This window comes from Microtus pennsylvanicus, chromosome 18, assembly GCF_037038515.1.
Source record: "Microtus pennsylvanicus isolate mMicPen1 chromosome 18, mMicPen1.hap1, whole genome shotgun sequence".
Classification (NCBI taxonomy): Eukaryota; Metazoa; Chordata; class Mammalia; order Rodentia; family Cricetidae; genus Microtus; species Microtus pennsylvanicus.
In genome coordinates this window covers 33,944,272-33,951,110 of record NC_134596.1, presented here as the reverse complement: position 1 = coordinate 33,951,110, position 6,839 = coordinate 33,944,272, and positions in this window count along the sequence as shown.

The following is a 6,839-nucleotide window of genomic DNA, read 5'->3' as shown; positions in this document are numbered from 1 at the left end:
CCACACTGCTTTCCAAAGTGGTTGCACAAGTTTGCATTCCCACCAGCAATGGATGAGTGTACCCCTTTCTCCACAACCGGTGTTTTTGATTTTAGCCATTCTGACGGGTGTAAGATGGTATCTTAAAGTTGTCTTGATTGGCATTTCCCTGATCGCTAAGGAAGTTGAGCATGACCTTAAGTGTCTTTTGGCCATTTGAAGTCCTTCTGTTGAGAATTCTATGTTCAGCTCAGTGCCCCGTTTTATAATTGGGTTGATTAGCCCTTTATGGTCTAGTTTCTTGAGATCTTTATATATTTTGGAGATCAGACCTTTATCAGTTGCGGGGTTGGTGAAGATCTTCTCCCAGTCAGTGGGTTGCCTTTGTGTCTTAGCGACAGTGTCCTTTGCTTTACAGAAGCTTCTCAGTCTCAGGAGGTCCCATTTATTCAATGAGGTCCTTAATGTCTGTGCTGCTGGGGTTATACGTAGGAAGTGGTCTCCTGTGCGCCTGTGTTGTAGAGTACTTCCCACTTTCTCTTCTATCAGGTTCACTGTGTTCGGACTGATATTGAGGTCTTTAATCCATTTGGACTTGAGTTTTGTGCATGGTGATAGATATGGATCTATTTTCATTCTTCTACAGGTTGACATCCAGTTTTGCCAGCACAATTTGTTGAAGATGCTCTCTTTTTTCCATTGTATACTTTTAGCTCCTTTATCGAAAATGAGGTGTTCATAGGTTTGTGGGTTAATGTCAGGGTCTTCTATTCAATTCCATTGGTCTACTTCTCTGTTTTTATGCCAATACCAAGCTGTTTTCAATAGTGTAGCTCTGTAGTAGAGTTTGAAGTCAGGGATGGTAATGCCTCCAGACGCTCCTTTGTTGTATAAGATTGTTTTGGCTATCCTGGGTTTTTTGTTTTTCCATATAAAGTTGATTATTGTCTTCTCCAGATCTGAGAAGAATTTTGATGGGACCTTGATGTGGATTGCATTGAATCTATAGATTGCTTTTGGTAAAATTGCCATTTTTACTATGTTGATCCTCCCAATCCAGGAGCAAGGGAGATCCTTCCATTTTCTGGTGTCCTCTTCAATTTCTTTCTTCAAAGACTTAAAGTTCTTGTCAAATAGATCTTTCACTTCCTTGGTCAGAGTTACCCCAAGATATTTTATGCTATTTGTGGCTATCGTGAAAGGTGATGCTTCTCTGATTTCTCTCTCTGTTTCCTTATCCTTAGTGTATAGGAAGGCCATTGATTTTTTGGAGTTGATCTTGTATCCTGCCACATTACTAAAGGTGTTTATCAGCTGTAGGAGTTCTTTGGTAGAGTTTTTGGGGTCGCTTATGTATACTATCATATCATCTGCAAATAATGAGAGCTTAACTTCTTCCTTTCCAATACGAATCCCCTTGATCTCCTTATGTTGTCTTATTGCTATTGCTAGAACTTCAAGCACTATATTGAAGAGGTATGGAGAGAGTGGACATCCTTGTCGTGTTCCTGATTTTAGTGGGATGGCTTTGAGTTTTTCTCCGTTTAACTTAATGTTAGCTGTCAGCTTGCTGTATATAGCTTTTATTATGTTTAGGTATGACCTTTGTATCCCTAATCTCTCCAAGACTTTTATCATAAAGGGGTGTTGAATTTTGTCAAATGCTTTTCAGCATCTAATGAAATGATCATATGTTTTTTTTCTTTCAGTTTATTTATATGATGGATTACATTAATAGAATTTCGTATGTTAAACCAGCCCTGCATCTCTGGGATGAAGCCTACTTGATCATGATGGATAATTTTTCTAATGTGTTCTTGGATTCGGTTTGCCAGTATTTTATTGAGAATTTTTGCGTCGATATTCATGAGTGAGATAGGCCTGTAATTCTCTTTCTTGGTTGGGTCTTTGTGTGGTTTTGTTATCAGGGTAACTGTAGCTTCATAAAAGAAATTTGGCAATGCCTTTTCTGTTTCTATATTGTGAAATACATTAAGGAGTATAGGTATTAGCTCTTCTTGGAAGTTCTGGTAGAATTCTGCATTGAAATCATCTGGTCCTGGGCTTTTTTTGGAAGGGAGATTTTTGATAACAGTTTCTAGTTCTTCGCGACTAACAGGTCTATTTAGATCGTTCACCTGGTCCTTGTTTAGCTTTGGTATATGGTACTTATCTAAAAAAAATGTCCATTTCGTTTGCATTTTCTAGTTTTGTGGCATACAGGCTTTTGTAGAATATCTAATGAGTCTCTGAATTTCCTCTGTGTCTGTGGTTATGTCCCCCTTTTCATTTCTGATCTTATTTATTTGCGTGTTATCTCTCTGTCATTTAATTAGTTTAGATAGGGGTTTGTCGATCTTGTTGATTTTCTCCAAGAACCAACTTTTTGTTTCATTGATTCTTTGGACTGTTTTCTGTGTTTCTATTTTGTTGATTTCTGCCTTCAGTTTGATTATTTCCAGTCTTCTTCTCCTCCTGGGTGCGTCTGCTTCTTTTTTTTCTAAAGCTTTCAGGTGTGCTGTTAAGTCTCCGATGTATGCTTTCTCCGTTTTCTTTAAGTGGGCACTTAGTGCTATGAACTTTCCTCTTAGCACTGATTTCATAGTGTCCCATAGGTTTGAGTATGTTGTCCCTTTATTTTCATTAAATTCAAGGAAGACTTTAATTTCTTTCTTGATTTTTTTCTTGACCCAGGTGTGGTTCAGTAGTTATCTGTTCAGTTTCCATGAGTTTGTCGGTTTTCTGGGGGTAGCGTGGTTGTTGCCTTCTAACTTTAATTCGTGGTGATCTGATAAGACACAGGTGGACACTGATATTTTTGTATCTGTGGAGGTTTCCTTTGTTTCCGAGTATGTGGTCAATTTTTGAGAAGGTTCCATGAGCTGCAGAGAAGAAGGTATATTCTTTCCTATTTGGATGGAATGTTCTATAGATGTCTTTTAAGTCCATTTGCTTCATTACCTCCAGTAGTTCTCTTAATTCTCTATTAGGTTTCTGTCTGATTGACCTGTCCATTGCTGAGAGAGGTGTATTGAAGTCTCCTACTACTAGTGTGTGTGGTTTGATGTCTGCCTTGATATTTAGTAATATTTCTTTTACATAAGTGGGTGCTTTTATATTAGGGGCGTAGATATTCAGGATTGAGACGTCATCCTGATGAATTGTTCCTGTTATGAGTATAAAGTGTCCATCTCGATCTCTTCTGATTGATTTTAGTTTGAAGTCAGTTTTGTTAGAAATTAGTATGGCCACACCTGCTTTTTTCTTAGGACCATTTGCGTGAAAGACCTTTTCCCAACCCTTTACTCTGAGTAGATGTCTGTCTTTGTGGTTGAGATGTGTTTCTTGCAAACAGCAGAATGTTGGATCCTGTTTTTGTATCCAATCTCTTAGCCTGTGCCTTTTTATAGGTGAATTGAGCCCATTGACAGTAAGTGATATTAATGACCAGTGGTTGTTTACTCCGGATATTCTTATTGTTTTTGGAAGTAGAATTTGTGTGTCTCCCTTCTTTGAGTTGTGCTGGTGAAGGGTCGTTAGATGCCTCAGTTATTGTAGGCAGTGTTGGCAATGTTGGATTCCTTGGGTTGCGATTTTCCTTCTATTACTTTCTGTAGGGCTGGATTCGTGGCTACATATTGTTTAAATTTGTTCTTATTCTGGAATGTCTTGTTTTCTCTATTTATAGTGAACGAAAGCTTGGCTGGGTATAGTAGTCTGGGCTTGCATCCATGGTCTCTTAGCTTCTCCAGTACTTCTATCCAGGACCTTCTGGCTTTCATGGTTTCCATAGAGAAGTCAGGTGTAAGTCTGATCGGTTTACCTTTATAAGTTACTTAACCTTTTTCCTTTGCAGCTCTTAATATTCTTTCTTTATCTGTATATTTTGTGTTTTGATTATTATATGGCGAGGGGATGTTTTTCTTTGATCCAGTCTGTTTGGTGTTCTGTATGCTTCTTGAATATTCAAAGGAATATCTTTCTGTATGTTGGGAAAGTTTTCTTCCATAATTTTGTTAAAAATATTTTCTGGGCCTTTGAGCTGTGACTCTTCTCCTTCTTCTATTCCTATTATTCTTAGGTTTGGTCTTTTTATTGTGTCCCATAATTCCTGAATGTTTTGTGATGAGAATTTGTTGGCTTTGCAGTTTTCTTTGATCAGTGCATTTATTTTCTTTATGGTGTCCTCAGCATCTGAGATTCTTTCTTCTATTTCTTGTATTCTATTGATTGTGCTTGTTTCTGTTGGCTCTGCTCGTTGACCTAGATTTTCCATATCCAGCTGGTCCTCAGTTTGTGTTTTCTTCCTTGCTTCCATTTCAGTTTTCAATTCTTGAACTGTTTCCATTACCTGTTTGATCATTCTTTCTTGGTTTCCCAGGGTATTATGTACGTATTTACTCATTTCTTCAAACTTTTGGTTATACTTCTCATCCATTTCTATAAGGGCATTTTTCACATGTTGTTTAAGGGACTCTATTGCTTTCATAAAGTCAATTTTTTTCCACTTCTTCTGTGTTAGGGTGTTGAAGACCTTCTGTTGTAAGATCGTTGGGTTCTGGTGTTTTCATGTTGTTTTTCGGATTATTGGGTGAATTCTTGCCTTGGCGCCTGCCCATCTCCTCCTATCGATGCTATCTAATGGGTCTTTTAAAGCTGGTTCAGGTTTCCCTGCTGGCCAGGGGCTCCGTCTGCCCTCATTTTAGTTTTTGTATGTGAGTATTTTGTCTGCAAGTACTTACAATGCAGGATGTATATGTTTACTGCCTATGGATATTAGAAAGCATAATTTCTTCTGGAAGTGAAATTACAGGTAGTGATGAACCTCCACATGGCTGGCAGGATTCAAACCCAGGTCTTACGCCAGAACAACAAGCTATTGACCACGTAGCCATCTATGAATCTCAAAAGGCAACAAAATAAAAAAGAGATGATATCTTTTGTCTTGAAGGATGTAAAATTATTTTTAAAGATGCTATGTTCACTTAAAATGATGCAGCAAATGACTTTAAAATTATGACACTCAATGTGTCATTTTTAAGTATATAAATACCAAGAAAAGAAAATTCAAATTTAGGGGAGATAAATAAACTCATTACCAGAGCCTTGATGGATATCATTATAACCTTCACCATAAGTAAATCAATTTACAATCCATATCCTGTAGAGCTGTTTTCTTGGCTACTTGTGGTTTCAAAAGATAGACCTCTTTATCTTAAAATTGAGTTTTGATACTTTGGTTTTGGATAACAATAGTTGAATGTAATGTTTACATACAAAAGAAGCTACTTCCCAGTCTATCAGACTAACAGTGAAACAAATATTTAACGTCTCCCTTTTTACAAATCACTTCTTTCTTGTATTTCACTTACACTCCCTCTGCCCAGCATGCACTCTTGCCTCGAAACCACACATTTCCTGCTTCTGATCTCAGTTCCTGTTCCAGGTATAGTATACTTGATTAAAGTCTGTTTTTAACCAATGTTTAACCTTTGAAAACAGACTAAATAATTGCAGTATAATCACCTAGTCTTCTGAGAAAAAAAATATTTCACCAGTAATTCAAATAACATTCACTAAAAATGAGTCAGAACTAACTGCTGAGTGGAATGAGCAAGACAGCTAAAGGCGACTGAATTTATCCACACTTTCAATTTCTCAAAAGAACCACCAGTACCATTAATTTTCACAGCTGCTCAAAGCAATTGTAAGAGATTTCCCATGGATAAACACTCCTAATAGTCACTTATCAATCACCTAGTTTCACTTTTTCTTTGCAGTAAAGATGCCAATCACATTGCAACACTATTTTCTGTTTACTATATTGTCATTGTCATATAACTTCCAACATTTGTTTCACATTTGAAACATATGCATGGCAAGAGTTTTAAAAACTCTCACAGATGTCATTCAATGCTTTTGCAAAAAAAAGGGGTTTATGATTATCTTGGCATATACATAATGGATATTTGTGAGAGGATGCTCTTGGTATGTGACAAAACATTCTTTTCTATAGCATGATTCAGCCAAAAGGGGAAAAAAAGACATGGATGCAACTTCCTGATTTGGTCTGTAGTTTCTAGGAAGTATCTTTTTGGATGCTATGAGTAATTGATAAAACTTGTGACCATATTTTAGAAAGCTAATCACAGTTTATCTTTAATTTCATATACTTTAACATTTGCACTTTAACACCCCTAGAATTGGTTAAAAATTTTAGACCTTATTTTTTTCCATTGAGAATTATTCAGAGAATATGTGTATATCCATAACTACTGGGAGAATTTGGTGTGACACTCTACACTATACATTAGTGTCAGACAAGCTAGAAGTCTAATTTATAAGAAGATAAAAGATGTCTAGTTTTATGTATAAAATTTTCTTTGCCCAAGCAAAATATTGCCAAACAATATTTCTAGGAATTTTTGTGGATGTGTATGTAGATACTGTTCACATATACAAACCCTTGAATTTATGGTATTGAAATTGTCATCTATATTATGAGTGATATTCAAGAAAACCTGAGATTTCTCCAAGAAATGTTTAAAGCATGCAAATTTATCTTTGAGTTTCCAGGTAAATGACCTATTCTGATAGTCTCAGATATTCTAAAATTTGATATGGTTGCTTAGAAACCCCCTTCTTCCATGCTCATCTTAATTTCTCTTTTCCTACCTGTTCTATTACTTCCATGACTCGTCCTTCACTCTCAATTCCCTATCATTTTTCATATACATATACATTTGTATGTATATAGGAAAATACTAATAGAATGTAAAGCAAGTACATATGTATATACTTAAATCATAATATGTATATAAACTGAGTTTTAAAACTATATCCTACATTTCAATTTTCTC